At 39.8% G+C, this 17,565-nt stretch overlaps 1 protein-coding gene across 5 annotated transcripts in view; it reads right to left on the bottom strand.

Annotated features, from left to right (window-relative positions):
• Nucleotides 1–17,565, bottom strand: part of PLEKHM3 (pleckstrin homology domain containing M3) — a 178,434-nt gene that overhangs the window by 25,832 nt on the left and 135,037 nt on the right. The window lies entirely within an intron of this gene.

The following is a 17,565-nucleotide window of genomic DNA, read 5'->3' on the forward strand; positions in this document are numbered from 1 at the left end:
AGAACAAAATCTGCCTTCTCTCTCATTCATGCATACACATGCCGATTTTGATATAAAACAATGAAGATTAATTGGGAAATAGCTAGACATAACTGGTAAAATAGCTGGATACTTTCAAATAAATACAGAATTAAAATGACAATTTTATATAAAAATAACATCTGAGAGAAATGCAGTAAATCACACTTCAAGAGAAATTATGATGTCAAGGTGAATAACTAGCAGTAGCAGATAAAAAGACTATAAGGAATGTAATAATGTATTTTGCAAAAAATGAAGCTATTCATAATACTGGAGACAAAAAAACTCAAAGTGGTTTTTAAACATCATGGAATAATCTTACGATGTTTTAAAAATGAATGTAACAGCAGTTAACTCTAAGGAAGGGAACAGTTGGAAAACCAAGTCTTTCACTCTGTATGTATGTGTGTATATATATAGCTTTTTTGCATTTTAAAAGCTGGTTTTTCCCAAACATTTTTGTATTAAGATGCAGAAAAATAAGGTTCACTGCTTTATAAGATTGGATTTTTTTTTTTCTTAATAAAGGGGGTGGAAAATATGCTGGCTGTTTTCTGAGTCAAGCAAGTGCATTTTCCACCATTCTTTCACTTAATCTCCTCTGCACTTCCTTCAGGAAGCCATAGGTTTACCTGCTTTTATTTATCTTTTCTTAAGAACAATTACATTCAATAAATTCCAGTAACATGGACTCCTAATACCACCACATGATACACACTTTCTAAGAAATAACCACTACCAAATCTTATACCAACCACCGGTAAACACTTTCCAATGTGTCATAGGGTTATTTCTAAAATGCGGTAACAACAGTGCAGCTGGGTTTGGTTTTACTTATGTTACTCTTTCCTAAACAACCAATGTTAATGACACATGCTGAGATGCACTAACAAAATACAGTCCATTTAGAGGAAAACATCAGGATATAGAACAGTCCGGAAACCAGGTGAGTAACAGTTGTTTGGAGGAACTGAGGGTGTAAAGGAAGACATGGAGGAAGACATGAAAGTTATCATCTAGGATCTAAAGGAGAAGACTGGTCATCTTATGCACAAAGGTTTTTTTCTTTTTTAAAGATTTTATTTATTTGAGAGACAGAGAGAGAGGAGGGTTGAGTGAGAGGGAGAAACAGACTCCCCACTGAGTGTGAAGCCCAGTGTGGGGCTCGATCCCAGGACCCTGAGATCATGACCTGAGCTGAAGTTAGATGCTTAACCAACTGAGCCACCCGGGCATCCCATAATTTTTTTTTTCTCTATTAGAGAACTTCTTTGAGATAAAGGCCATGAACAATTTGAAGGCTTTTGAAATATTTCACCAAATTTATACTGACAGAAATGTAAATTAATTCCCACCTGGAGACTTTGATAAGCTTTAAAAAATTAATCCGGGTGGCTCAGTTGCTTAAGCATCTGCCTGGGGTTCTGGGATCAAGCTGGTATCTTTATAATATTTATTCTCCCTATCAAAGAACCTCACCTATATCTCCACTTTATTAAATCTTCATTTGTTATTGCTTAATAAAATTTTGGTTTTTTTCCCTTATATAAGCCACTCACACTATTATTTAGGTTATTTCAAGGTTAAACTTTTATCTAATATTTTTTCTTATTAGCTATTGTTGATATTTACAATATATTGACATTTGTGTATATCTTATATATATTACTGAATTTTCATGACTGCAAATAATTTTTAGGTGAATCTTTTGGGTTTTCTGAATGTAATAAGTTGGTCCCTTCCTTTCTAATATTATATCTCTTACTATGTTCCATGGCTTATTTCATCATCCAGTGATCCTAAAATAATTTTACATAGTAATAGTGTTAGCGGATATTCTACTATTTCCATGAGACTCAAACTGGAAATTACGTAGTCTACGGTGAATGGTTCATTTTACACCATCAAACACATATATATTGTCATTCACCATATTTATTAATTCCCTCTCCTTTTTAATAACATCTTTGAGATATAATTCATGTGCCATGTAATGCACCTATGTAAAGTCTACAATTAAATGGTTTTTAGTATACTCACAGAGTTGTGTACCATCATCACGGTCAATTTTAGAACATTTCGTCAACACTTGCAAAAATAATATATATAAGATATATATATTCAGTAATATATATAAGATATACACAAATGTCAAATGTACCTATTAGCAGTTACTCCCTCTTCCCCTGTAACCTGTCCCCCTTCCCCCAAGCCCTAGGGAACCAGTAATTTTATTTTATTTTTTTTTTGGTCTCTATAGATTTACCTCTTCTGGACATTTCATATAAATAGACTCATACAATATATGGGTTTTTTGTGACTGGCTTCTTTCACTCAGCATAATGTTTTCAATGTTCACGCTGGTTCTCTTTTGAATATCTCTGGTGCAAGTCTTTTCTTCCTATCTTGCCCCAGCTATTATCATTCCTCTCTAGATTAACGAAATCATCTTCTAGTTTTATTTTTGGATGCCAGTCTTTTCCCTTTGGCCCATCCTGCATATACACCAATCAGTTTTGGATATCATTTTTATCAAGTATCATCTCTTCTTTCGAATCTTGGTGAATTCTCATTTTGTTATTAGTAAGAACGCTTCACTCATTCATTTCGTAAAATGCTACTGAGTGACTATGTTCTAGGTGCTCAGTGTACGAGGGGACTGGACAAGACCTGAGCTTCCATTTTTGCTTGGTGTGCAAGTGTCTCCGTAAGCTGATTCTACACTACTTATCCAAGCTTATTTTCCATTTCTTACTATGTATCTTCCATTGCGAGACAATTTTTCCCTGTATAGAATATGCTTCCTCTTTCTCCTGTGCCTTCAGTCATGTCCTTTCCTCGATCTCAGGTTTCACTTAACACTTACTTAAATTTCACCAAGGCTTCATGGCTCCGATCTAGTCAGCGTGATCTGGAAAGCCATCGTTGGCTACTTCAGCTGTTACAGATCTCTTGTGCTTCGTATGATTTACTTTTATATCATATAATTTAACACAGAACTTGATGCTGTTTTGTACTCTTTAGTATCGTTTAACGTGATTGTTTTGCTTATCCAACTAAACTGAACATAAAAAAAATACGACCGATAAAATGTGATTTTATATGGAGCAGTCTAAGAATGTAAATTGCTTGAAGGCAAAGGCTGAGTCTCACGCTTATTTTCAATATCCTCTCTCTGCCACAGACACGAGTTCTTGCTGACTGACCAGGGATGCCTTCCTGTTGTCCTCCCGGGCAGCACAGTTGCGTGTTAGGGCTGTCTTTGTGTCACAAATATTTTCAATCATTCTGCTGTGTGACTTAGGGAGGAGCATAGGACTGCGTGGAGCTGGTGGCTGCTCAGCTGTTCAGGAACTTCTTTTTTTTTTTTTTTGCTGCTTATAGTTGATTAATTGTTCTTCCTATTTGTTAGCTTAGGGTCATGGCCACGTGCCAAAGAGCTGAAGATGCTGAAAGTTTTTCCTCCAGAAAAATGAGGTAATAGTCTGTGATAGTCTTATTTTAGAATTTATGTACAATTCTTTAATACTATAGAAAAGAAAACCTCATACATACAATTTTCCAGAGGTACAGATAAATTTAGGAGGTTTAGAGCCTGTCTTTGAATACAACTGCTAACAGCATTGGAAATAGAAACACTCTTCTGGCTTCTGGTCTAAAGGTTTCATCACTAAGAGAAGTTAAGTGCTAGGTGTGAAATCTCGAGTTCTTTTTAAAAACTAGACATTACAGGGGGACCTGGGTAGCTCATCCAGTTAAACTTCTGCCTTCAGCTTAGGTTAGGATCCTGGAGTTCCTGGATTAAGCGCCGTATCAGGCTCCCTTCAGCAGGGACTCTGCTTCTCCCTCTGCCCTTTACCCCACTCTCGTGTGCACCCTCTCTCTCTCTCTCTCTCTCAAATAAATAAATAAATAAAATCTTCTAAAAAGTGACCACATCCTTTAAAAAATAAAAATCAGGTATATCTTTGCTCTGGATAATTGCTTAAAAAGAAATCAAGTGTCCTGACTCCACCACCTCCTCCTGCCTCCGAGAGTCTTGTAGCTTTCACTCCCAATTCCTAGCCATCCTGGTGGGGACTTGAGGGTAGGGACATATTCCATAAACATCACGAAGATGGTGGCCTCAAAGAAGACCAAAGCCTGAGGAGCCACTACCTTCATGTTCCAACTGAGAACAACATAGAAAAGAGCCGCCAGGTTGCCAGTGGACCTGGAAAATGACTATGGGTTGGACAAAGTCCAATGTCCAACAAGCCAGCAAGTTGGCCAAAAAGGGCAAAGCCTGAGAGAAGTCAGACATGAGAACTCTTTATGCCAACCCCCAACTGGAGCTCCTGCCTAGGGAGTGTTACTGCCTTGAGACAACAGCCGTCGTCGTCAACAGGGCCTGGCAGGGTAGAAGTTCTACGAACTGTGCATTTAGATCAGAGTTGATCCAGGGATTCTGATATCACTGAGAGCAAGTCAGGACTGATCAGGACAAAGTAAACCACAGAACTGCTTCCTTAATAAAACCGGCCAAAGCTTGTTTAAAAAAAACAAAACAAAACCAAATCTGACTATCGTCGTTTTTGCTTCTTGACAGCTTGGCTGTATTTTCTGGTGTGTGGTAGTTTGATTCATCTCTCCCAGAGAGGCTGACATTACAGAGTTTTCCATACTGCCTTAGAACTTAGTTGTCTCTGGGTACTGGGAAGCAACAGAGTGGAAAAGGCAAAGCTGATCTGAGTACAAATTCTAGTTCATCCGCCTGCCAGCCACGAGACGTTGGCAAGTTACTTAACCTTTTCAAGTCTCAGTTCCACAACAGAAAAATTAGGATAATATCTACCTTGCAGGGTTGAGGATGGATCAGATCTAATAAAACGAAAGCACTGGACACGAGACGTTGGCAAGTTACTTAACCTTTTCAAGTCTCAGTTCCACAACAGAAAAATTAGGATAATATCTACCTTGCAGGGTTGAGGATGGATCAGATCTAATAAAACGAAAGCACTGGACACAATGTCTAACTTAGAACAATTAATAAATAATTGCTTACGATTAGTTTATCTTAATCTAAACAGAAACTTTCATGATTTAGATTCATTCCTTCTTTCAAACACTTGAGATTTACAGCAGAGGGGGGGATAAAGGCCTTTTTTTTAATATGTCATTTTTAAAGACTTTATTTATTTACTAGAAAGAAAGAGTGCAAGTAGGGAGTAGGGGAGGAAAGGCCAAGGGAGAGAGGGAGAGAGAATCTCAAGCAACTTCCGTGCCCAGCGCAGAGTCTGACCTCACAACTCTGAGATCATGACCTGAGCTAAAATCAACAGACACTTAACCGACTGAGCCACCCAGGCACCCTGTATGTCATTTTTAAGGCATCAAAGTGTCTTTCTGTTTGGATGGGATCAGTAGAAATTAAGGTAAAGAGGTCAGTTCCATTCCCTTTAATACTGCTATGAGTAAGAGAACGGGGCTCACGTGGAGGGCAGAATGCTGGGGAGAGACATTTAACACATCTCAAGCTTGAGCTGTATCACTCACATAAAAGAACACCTTAGCAACACTGGGAAACTGTCCTTCTTAATCTTTTCTTACTTGTAATTAGCACAGGTTAATATAACTTTGGAATAATCTGTCAAAAGTCACAAGGCCATTCCATGTTTAGCGTAACAAAGAGAGTGGTTTTAGTTAACCAAGTGGTCATTTCAGGGTGTCAGGAGTGGAGGTGAACTAGACTGACATGAGGTTTATTTACCCTTCGACTGACTGCCCAAGTGGCCAGTCTACGTGAACAAAATCATGACAAAGTAATTAGCAGAAAACATCTGCAGCTCTTCCCACATCTCCCAAGCCCCTGCACTTCTCCTTCGCCTTCCTATACCAAACTGCCCCCTTGCTTGAGAAAAGGCAGATGCCCCAAAGAGGCAAAATGAGTTTGCTTCTGTTTTCCATCACGCTTCATTTCTTGTACTAAGGAAGGTACTAAGACTGACTGACTTAGCGGGAGGGTGTGCGTATGTGACTATTTCAGAGGTATTTTACTGGTCAGGTAGTCGAAGAATACACACTTTCATCCGTGATTTAGAACTGTGTGTCCTCTCATCACATGCAAGGATAAGGACAAAAGGCAACGACATCAGGATGCTACCGGGGCGCCGGGGCGGCTCCGTGGTTAAAGCCTCTGCTTTCGGCTCAGGTCGTGATCCCAGGCTCCTGGGATCGAGCCCTGCATTGGGCTCTGCTCAGCAGGAGGCCTGCTTCTCTTCCTCTCTCTCTCTCTGCCTGCTTCTCTGTCTACTTGTGATCTGTCTGCCAAATAAATAAATAAAATCTTAAAAAAAAAAAAAGATGCTATCTTCTGCCTAATTTTGCTATTGTTTACTTTTGCAGTCTTTCTACAAATTCTTCGCATGCGTCATTTCAGGTACTTCTAAAACTCAAGGAGCCATCCAGTGTCACTTTTCATCCTCCAGCTGGCTGACCAATACACCAACTATGCTGACCCTTCCTGTGGGACTGCAGCCCACGGAAGCGGCCTGGTTGAACTTCCAGCTCAGGGATACACACATTTTCCCCCCTTTCTATTCTGGTCAAGACGGTCAGCGTTGGAATTTGAGGCCTATGGCTTTCTTGCAGACTAAGACAACAGACTTTATTTGATTTACTTTCTTGCAGACCAATCAAAAATTACAATTAAGTTAAAAAATAACCTAGTGCTGCCTTCTCCAAACCACAGTTTCAGAAACAGCTGCTTATTACTCATGTGTGGCACCAGGAAATTGCAGTGTCATGTTCAAGGTCTGTGGCCAATAGAGATCTGTGGGATTGGCAAAAGGGCACAAATGATTCTTTTATGTCCGTTACCTTCACTCCCTTGGCACCACCACACGGGGGGAGAGGGACAGACCACTAGTAACTTGGGCAAGAAAAAAGAAGAAACTCTTTCTCATTGAATTTCTTTATGCATTGGCTCACTCCTTTCCCCTGATTTGTTAAGTTCCCTTCCATTCCAATACAAGCATTCCTCGGCCATCGTGTAACATTTAGATTCTGGGCAACTGTTGGGAACACTGATAAAGAGCGCCGCTGCACACGACAGAGGGCCCCTCCGTAAAAGCCTAACCAGAAGACCCCATTCATGGGAAGCAAAGCCCCTGCCACTCACTAGTAACAAGCAAGCTTGATGAAATGGAAGAACCAAAACTGTTACACACTGTAAAATGATTTCAAATATAATTTAGTTTGCATATGCTTGGCCAGAGGACCGTGAAAGGTTGTGGTCACTATTTTTCCTTTGAGTGCCATTTCTCAACTTTAACACGTAGGTACCATGAAGTCTGTGATCTCGGTCAGGTGAGTTTGTGGAGAGCTAGGAAAAAACAGTCCATAGATTCTGCTCAGGTTTGAAAACCCTAACACTCATCTTCATTCAATTCCAAATTTTACCGTTCTTAATTGTAAGTCCTTAAACATAGAAAATAAAAAATATATACCACCATATTATTTTTCTTAAAAATAGAAAATAACCAGGGGCACTTGGCTGGCTCAGTCGGAGCATGGGACTCTGGATGTCGGGGTTGTGAGTTCACCCACACTGGGTGTAGAACTTACTTTAAAAAGGGGAGAAAAAGAAAATAACTAGTGCAATATTTTCCTATTTCAAAAAGTTTGTTAAAACCCCATTTTCAAAAAAAACCAAAAAACCATTTTCCCATAACTAGCCTTTGAGCTCCTTTTCGTTTTCTTTCTAAAGAGAGACAGGGACAGCTGGAGTGGGGGGAGGGGCATAGGGAGAGGACAGACTCTCTGCTGCTGCTGAACGCAGAGCCCGACGAGGGGCTGGATCTCACAACCCTGATCATGACCTGAGCTGACACCAAGACTGGGATGCTTAACTGACTGAGCCACCCAGGCGCCCCTGAGGTCCCTATAATGGCTCAGGGCTGGAGGTTGGGGCATAAACAAAACTCTGATCAGCTGCTCCCCACCCCGCTCACAGGACAGAAACTTTGGCTAATCAAGCTCTTTACTGCAGGTGGATTAGGAGGTTACCAATTAGCTCTTGTCTGAGCCTCTCCCAAATGGGACAATTTCTACTTAGACTTTGTAAACTATGTGACAATTTAATCTGGTTGATGTAATTGGGTAGATTTGTGAGTGGTCATCATTTCCATCAAATCGCATTCCGCCTCCCACTGGAAAAAGTCTCAGGGAATAAAAGAAAAATAATTTCAATTTCATTTAATAGATGAGTGGCAAAGGTGAACCCAAGAACACGAATTTCTTATTCATAAAAATATACGGGCTGGGACAGAGTTTCTCTGCAGCGGGTAACGTGCCTCTGGGGCCACTAGAGAACTTCAGTGGAAGCAGCACTGCAAAGGGTGAGTACAATTATGTGGTCCACGCGCCGTGAGCCCCAAGACAGGTCACAGGGTCTGACTGAGGTACTGTATTTATGAGGAAAATAGATTAAAGAATTTTAAATTGAGATAGTCCCAGAAAATTCTCATGGTACGGTCAGCAGAATTTTGCTTCCCTACTGAGTTACTTAGTTGTTATGTCTGAAATAAATTACATGCAGGTCTCTAATGTTCATTTTGGCTCTAGTTAAGATATTACTGACTCACTGAAGAGTAATAAGGAAAAGCCCTAAATGGTCATTTAAACTCATCTTCCTTACTTAATATCTGAAGAAACTGTAGCCCTGTGGTGATGTGAGCTGCACGAGATCACCCGGCTGTTTGGTGACAGATTCAGATCCCCCTTCCTCAAGGACCTTTCATTACTCTAGGAAGGGGCCTTCCTAAGGGCATCCGAGGTCAGACTGAAGCGTCTAGGTTTGGTTCAGCCTGGGAATTCTGAGGTCCCTGGGTGCCTACTGACCCACCATGTAGAAACAGAGGATTTCTAAATGATTTCAGTCCCGGCCTGGAGGCAAGATGTGCTGTCTACATCTGCATCGACATCTACCCACAAATTTGAACCGAACTGGATCTGCCGCTGGTTTACAGGAAGATTTTTTGGTCCAACATATTTGCTCCTTGTATAACGGTATTTGGTCACATCTTGTGTTGTCTTCTGAATACGGAATATGATTTTAAATATTACATTATTCATGGTTAAACTACTGGGAAAATCAGCAGTTAAAGCAGCCACAAGTTCTGTGACAAAAATGGACTTAACATCAACTTTAAGCCTAGCCTACTTACCAAAACTAGAGAAGCAGCTTCGTAAAAGGAGAAGCAGCTACAGCTGGAAAAAGCAAAGCAAAACAAAACAACTCCCTCTATGCATGAACTGTGGGAGAAATAAGAGAAGGATGGCTTTTCAGAGAGACCACTATAAAAGATCTTACCAGAAAACAACAAGAGACTCCACATTTGAAGGGATACAGAGACACCAGGAGAAATAAACGCAAAATTACCTGATCATGGACGGATAGGAGAGTCAGAAAAGGCAGAAAGTAAAGAAGGGAAGGAGAAGTAGGGAAAGGATGGAAACAGAAAAGAAAAAAAATTTTTTTTAAATAGTAAAGGCAAATTGAAATGCTCACAGAAAGAACCAAGGACAGCGCTGACGGAGGGCTGCGAAGGGAGTGGGGCGTCCAGGCTTCAGTGCCAGCCTTGGGGCTGGTGAGCTGCACAACCCGTTTTGTCAGTCACTTCACTTCTCTGTGCTCGGCCTCCTCATCCACGGAATAAAGGGGCGGCACTACGTCATTCGAAACTGCAGGATCAATAAGGATCCCTCTCAGTTTGAAGATTCTATGATTTTGTGATTAGCCATCAGGGAGAACATCAAAAGGAGCTTGCTGAATACCCCCAGGAATGTAGAAAAGGAGTGTCTGGGGAGATAGATAAAAGGTGAGTTTGACCAGACTAATTAGAAGATAGCCAAGGAAATTTTCAAAAGAAGTGAAATAATGTCACCAGCTTTTTATTCCTCTGCTTGCTGAGTGCCATTCAAAGGGGGAGTTAATGCTTTTTAGGAATCATCCCCTCACAGGTGTGCAACCAGATATGAGTTTTCCGGAAGACGTCTGCAAATCCCTTCCTTTCATCAATGCCTTTAATTAGTTCAAGTTTAGATAGCACTTACGGACTAAAAGCACAACGTAAGTGCTCACCATTATTATTACTTAACAGCTTTTATGAGACCAGCAATGCCTAAGATTGAATGAGAAACCAAAATGAGTTTTTGGCTAGAAGGCTGTGATCTAGTAAGCGGCTGGATTACTGGCATGAGGAAAAACAACCCTGCCTATAAACCGAAGGAGGTGCTCTTTATTGGCTGGCGTGCCACTGTCTCAAGACGGCTGGTAATTTCTCTTCTTTGCTTCAAGGAGTCAACAAGCAGTAAACCACCACTCACCGCACAGTACTGATTACGATTTCATACATCCTGTTTTTGAAGAATATTATCTACTGTGTTTGTGGCATCCATATGCTGGACATCTGTATACCCAGGATACGGATTCGAATACACATGGGAACTTACTATACAATAAAAGTGGGGAAAGATAAGTTACTTAATAAATGATCCTGGGGTAACTGATTAGATATCATGGAAAAAAATAAAACTGAATCTCTAACTCGTTCCATAAAAAAATAGCTGCAGATACATTGGAAATTTATTTATTTATTTTTTAATATTTTTTAAAAAGATTTTTATTTATTTATTTGACAAAGAGAGATCACAGTAGACAGAGAGGCAGGCAGAGAGAGAGAGAGAGATCATGACCTGAGCCAAAGGCAGCGGCTTAATCCACTGAGCCACCCAGGGGCCCCTACATTGGAGATTTAAATGTAAAAAGAAAGCTCTAAAAGTATTTTAAAACTACAGAAATATTAGAGAAAAATGTGATAAAAAATATTTACATGGGGCAAATATTTTATAATCTTAGAAGCCCTAGAGGAGAGATAAATGTGAATAGATAAAATTTAAAAATTAGTAAAATTTTCTACACCAGGGCGCCTGGGTGACTCAGTGGGTTAAGCCGCTGCCTTTGGCTCAGGTCATGATCTCTCTCTCTCTCTCTGCCTGCCTCTCTGTCTACTTGTGATCTCTCTCTCTCTCTGTGTCAAATAAATAAATAAATAAATCTTAAAAAAAAAATTAGTAAAATACAAAACACCACTTACAAAGTGGCATGACAGTAACCAACTGGGAAGGGCAGTTCCCGTCATTAGAAAAAAGTGCCCATTTTCTTAATATAGAAAGAGTTCTTTTAAAATAATAAGAAAAACACCCATAATATAATTTAAATACAGGTTAATGAAATAAATAGGCAATTTATAAAAACTACAAATGGCAAATAACATAAAAAAGATGCTCAACCTTACAGTGGAAAAGCATGCCAATTAAAATAATACTGTGAAGTTACTTTTTATCAGATTGGCTAGGATTAAAAAACTGTTGATATAGACAACTAATGCAGGGGTAGGAAAACAGGTACTCTCAAGATACTGAATGGAAGTAAGAATTGGTTCCACCTTTTCAGAAGGCAAGTGGCAATACTTCTCAAACTACAAAGCACATCTACCCTTTGACCTGGCAGTGTCGTATTCACTAATTTACACTACAGATGTAGTTACACAAGTGCTCAGGGAAATATATGAGGGTGTTTACTGCAGTACTGGTTCTAGTAGAGAAAGAATGCACTGGTTAAAGATTAAGATAACTCTGGGTGGCTCAGTTGATTGAGCATCGGACTCTTGGTTTTGGCTCTGGTCCTGATCTTGAGGTTGTAAGGTTGAGTCCTGCAGTGGGTCCTGTGCTCAGTGGGGAGTCTGCTTGAGATTTCTCTCCTCTGCCTCTTCCCTGCTTGGGCTTTCTCTCTATTTCTCTAAAATAAATAAAATAAATCTTAAAAAAAAAAATTAACTCTATACTATGTAGCCGGTTAATCTTTATCTACACAATGTGCACATGTGCCTAGAAGTCTACAGGATACTATTAAGTGAGAAAGGCAAGATGCAGGAAGTAGTATTGCTTGATCCCATTTGCAAAAAAATAAAAAATTAAATTGAATTAAAAATTAACATTTGTAATGTGTAGAAATGTCTAGAAGACAGACCAGCTATAGTTAATGAAAGCTACCTCTACAGAGTAGTATGTTGGGGGAGAGAAGGGAAGACTTTAAAAACAGAAATCTGTAATGAAATATCAGAAAGGGAAATTAAGAAAACAATCCCATTTACAACTGCATCAAAGAGAATAAAACAGGGGCGTCTGGGTAGCTCAGCTGGCTAGGCCACTGCCTTCGGCTTATGTCATGATCCTCAAGAGACCCAGATCAAGTCCTCCATCAGGCTCCCTGCTCAGCGGGGAGTCTGCTTCTCCTGCTGACCCTCCCCCCCACATGCTTGCTCTCTCTCACTCTCAAATAAATAAAATCTTTAAAAAAAAAAAGAATAAAATATCTAGGAATAAATTTAAGGAGATGAAAGACTACACACCATAAACTATAAGAAAAACTGATGAAAGACTATAAGAAAACTGATGAAAGAGACTGAAGACACAAATAAATGGAGATACTCTGTGCTCACAGATTAGAAGAATTAGTATTTGATAAAATGTCCATACTACCCAAAGAAATCTACAGATTGAGTTATATTCCTACCAAAATCTCAATAGCATTGTTCACAGAAATAGAAAAAAACAATCCTAAGATCTGTATGATAGCCAAGGCAAATCCTGAGAAAGAAGAACAAAGCTGGAGGTATCATGGTCCCTGATTTCTAACTATATTACAAAGCTACAGTAATCAAATCCATATGGTATTGGCATGAAACAGACACACAGATCAATGGTACAGAATAGACAGCCTGGAAATAAACCCACAGGTATATGGTCAATTAATTTATAACAAAGAAGCCAAGAATATACAATGGAAAAAGGATAGTTTCTTCAATGCACCGTTCTGGGAAAACTGGGCAGGCACATATAAAAGAATCAAACTGGACCACTATCTTATACAATGCCAAAAAGTTAACTCAAAATGGATTAAAGATTTGAATATAAGACCTGAAACCATAAAATGCCTCGAAGAAAACACAGGTGAAAGCTCCCTGACATCAGTCTTGTGAGGATTTTTTTTGGATTTGATACTAAAAGCAATGGCCACAAAAGCCAAAATAAATAAGTGGGACTACATCAAACTAAAAAGCTTCTACACAAAAAAGGAAACCATCAGCAAAATAAAAGGACAACTAGTGAATGGGAGAAAATAGCTGTAAATCAGATATTTAATATACAAAGTATATAAAGAACTACAACTCAACAGAAAAAAAAAATCCGATTGAAAAATGGGCAGAGGTACACCTTGGCCAGGGGCTGCACTGCCACCCTGGGCAACTCTGCCAAGGCTACTTTTGCTGCCATTTCCAAAACCTATAAGGCTCTCGCCACTGACCTCTGGAAAGAGACTGTGTTCACCAAGTCTCCCTCTCAGGAATTCACTGATCATCTTGTAGAGACCTACACCTGAGTCTCTATGCAGAAGACCCAGGCTTCAGCTGTAGGCATCACATAGTTGTTTTGTTTTTTTTTTTTTTAAGACTGATTGATTAATTTCAGAAAGAGAGAGAGAGAGAGAGAGAGGAGAGCACATGCACATGTCCAGGGGGAAGGGCAGAGGAAGAGAATCTCAAGCAGACTTCCAGTGGAGCCCAATGAATGGCTCAATCCCAGGACCCTGAGAATACGACCTGAGCCGAAATCAGAGTCAGACGCTCAACCAGCTGAACCACCCAGGCATCTCACCACCACATAGTTTTATATAAGAAAAACAAAGTGAATTAAAGCTTGTTAAAAAAAGAAAAATGAGCAGAGGATCTAAATAGACGTTTTTCCAAAGAAGACATACAGATGGTCAACAAGTACATGAAAGGTGCTCAACATCACCCATCACCATGGAAATAGAAATCAAAACCACAGTGAGCTACCACATTGCATTTTTTAGAATGGCTGTTACTGAAAAGACAAAAAATAACAAGTGTTGGTGAAAAGGGGAACCCTTGTGCACTGGTGGTGGGAATGTGGTGCTCCTGTTGGGGTCCATTATCAAAGGAACAAAACTGAGACAAAGTGAAAGTTATGCAAAGCTTTATTCTAGGCCAAGCATTAGAAGTAAGACTGACCTGCCGGGGGAACAAGACTGAGACAAAGTGAAAGTTATGCAAAAAGCTTTATTCTATGCCAAGCATTAGAAGTCAGACTGACCCGCCAGGGCCGCCTCCGAGGAGAGTGACCCCCTCCCGATCTCACAGGCTGGTTTTATAGGGCATCACCGCAGACCCAAGGTACGTGGCTTCTATTGTTAAGGCGTTTACTCCCGGAATCGATACCTGGAACCGACACCAGGAACTACTGGGGCGTTTATTCCCGGAATGAAGTCCGTGGATGTAAACAACAATATGGCTACCTAGGCAATGTGGAGTCGCTCTAGCTAAGCAGGCCCTAATAGTTAAACAGGTTTTAACATTAAATCGTCCTTAACACTCCCACTATGGACTATGGTAGGGAGGGTCCTCAAAAAATTAAAAATAGAACCACCATGTGATCCAGCAATTCCACTTCTGGGTATTTATCTGAAGAAAGTGAAAATACTAACAAGAAAAGGTATCTGCACTCCCATGATCACTGCAGCATTATTTACAATAGCTAAGATACAGAAACAATCTAAGTGTTCATCGATTGGTGAATGGATACAGAAACTGACACATACACAGAGGAATATTACTCAGCTATTAACAAGAATGAAATCTTGCCATTTGTGACAACATGGCAAACCCAAACCAACTCAAGCTCACAGATATAGAGAACAGGCTGGTGGTAGCTGCTGGGTGTGGTGGCAGTGGGGAGGGCGGTGGTGATAAATGAAATGGATGAAGAGAGTCAAATGATACACACATCCCGTTACAAAATAATTACGTTACTGGGGTGTAATGTACAGCATGATGACCATAATTAATACTATATTGCATATTTGAAAGTTGCCTTATAAGAGAGTAGATCTTAAAAATTCTCATCACAAGAAAAAAAATGTTTTTATCATCACATTTTTTTATCACATTTTTTTTCTCATCACGAGAAAAGAAATTTTATTGATAATGTATGGTGATTTATGCTGTGGTGACCATTTTTTCACACAACAGCGAATCATGTTGAATACCTGAAATGGATATAATGTCGTATGCCAATTATACCTCAATAAAAAAGGAAAGAAATCTATCACAGACATTCAAAGGTGGTAACTTCTTAGAAGTAAAAGAGGGGTAGTAATAGTAGAGAGGGAAGAGAAATTTAGGTGGTAACACTGGAAAAACAAATTGGTGACTGTGTAGATGATGTCTGTAATACAGAGTTAAATGTTATTTTGATGTTTGCAAACAGCTTTAAGGTCCACACCTGCGTCTTCTTGCACCCCCACACCTGGGCAAGCTGATGGGCAGCCCAAGTGTTCTCGCTTTAGCACCTGCAGAAGATTCAAACCACCCAATCTCCTGCTTCCTATGGGAATCCTCTCCAAGGTCCACCCCCCAACCACAATAAAAGCCTCAAGTCAGTCTGCTTTCCTCTCTCCAGCCATTTTGGACATGTTGGAGGCTGCTCTGCTTGTCCCCGGGGCCTCAATTTGTAAGTAACTAGCCTTTTCATACTTTCAGTATGTATATATAGATAAAAATTCCGTTTCTGGATGTTTAAATAACACATGTGAGTTAACATTTTATAGTAAATGTTTAAGTTGGTTAAAAAAAAATCAGTGACAGCTCTATAAAGCATGGCTTTAGAAACACATAAAGGAAATTTGCATATGCATATACATGAACAGTGTAAAAATGTAGAAGACCTTCCTTTTTTGGTTTTGTATGGCCTGTATTTTCACTTGTCTCAATAATATGTTCACTTTCACAAAAGTTCTTGAAATCTGCCTATCAGGGAAACTGTCCTGACTGCATTAGACTTAAAGCTTGTATCTAAGGAGACCTGTTTGTCTAATCAGAATGTTCCCTGACTTACAGGTGTTTTTAGGTTTGGGAAGGTAACACTGCCCCATTCAATTAGAATGACTTATAAGATATGTGGATTGTCAACAGCCCTATCTAATACCAGGCGATTTAAGGTCAGGTTTTTGTTTACATAATTATCACTGAATTCTAGACATTTAATCTTATCTCCTTAAATACCTAACTGGGAGTTAGTAGGTAAGCAATCAGGATGCATATTGCGTTTTTGACGAATCTCACTAAAATGTTTTCAGTGCCCTTCTGCAGCTCTGCTTCTTCCTTCCTGCCCTCTCAGAAATGACCTGACCCCAGGGCTCCCTCCCTGGAGGCACATTATTTGATCTTGATCACCAGGCTGGTCCCCAAACTCTTATAGTTTTACATGGGTGTTTTTGTAGTCTATAGAAGGAGAAACAGTATTGATATCCTATTTTTTAATCCACTCCCCAGACATTCAGAGGTCACAATAATTTCATACCACCCAGAGGACTGTGCAGGGCAAGTCTGTTACCCAATTTGAACATTTTTATCATGTAGTTTCATGTCAATCCAAGCAAGAGTCAATGAACTGACTAACCTGCCTTAGACTTGGCTTTAAACAAAAAAAATGAAAACTGATTTTACAACAGGACAACATTTAGAAGATAAGATAAGGCTCAAAGAGAAAAGCGTTTTTGAATAGCAGGCCCACATGTGACATGTTCAGAGTTGCGGCAACATCTAAATGGAATGGGTCCCAAGAAAGGAAGGCCTGTAAAGAGCCAATTTTTCAGAGGGATGAGGGCAGACCGTCCAGCATCTAACCTCCCGTGATCTGGTCCAGCATCTAACCTCCTTCTCCACACAGCAGTCTGCCTTTCTCCCTTCCAGCATCTCTATGCCACTGGGCCAGAAGAAAGACGACTCTCTCGATAGTCATTTGCTACAGCTGGTAGCTTTAGCGGAGGGAAAACTATCAAGCAGGTCATAGTTTTGAATGGGTTGTAGAGGTTTTGCTTTTCCTTGGGCTTTCTGTTCTTCAGGAGCATGGGTAACTGAAAAAAAGGATTTTACCTCATTCTCTCAGTCACTTTTATTTCTTAAAATTTATTTATTATTTTATTTTTAGTGACGAGCACTCAGCTAATTGGAACTCCAGGCAATTGTAGAGTCGCTTAGGTCAACTGAGAAGAGGCTATCTCTCATACATATATTTTAATTGAGGTATCATATATAGAAGATAAAGTACACAGATCTTAGGTACAACTCAATGAATTTTTAAACATATGTGTGAAACTTCTATTGTCCTACCTGCTCTCCCGGTCTCCAGCCCCAACCACGCCAACCCATTCTCTACGCCATCATAAAACACAGATTTGACCAAGTGATAAAAATGGTATCCGTCATTGCATCACCCCCACAGCAGTGACTGACTGTTGTATCTGTGCCAGTTCCCACTGAAGCTTTTTAATTCATTTTTTTCTTTAAGCTTATACAAGTCAAGCACTTGGAACATTTGCAGGCACACAGTGAGCATTAAATAAATAATTATTACATA

Source organism: Mustela erminea, chromosome 8 (assembly GCF_009829155.1).
Source record: "Mustela erminea isolate mMusErm1 chromosome 8, mMusErm1.Pri, whole genome shotgun sequence".
NCBI classification, from domain to species: Eukaryota; Metazoa; Chordata; class Mammalia; order Carnivora; family Mustelidae; genus Mustela; species Mustela erminea.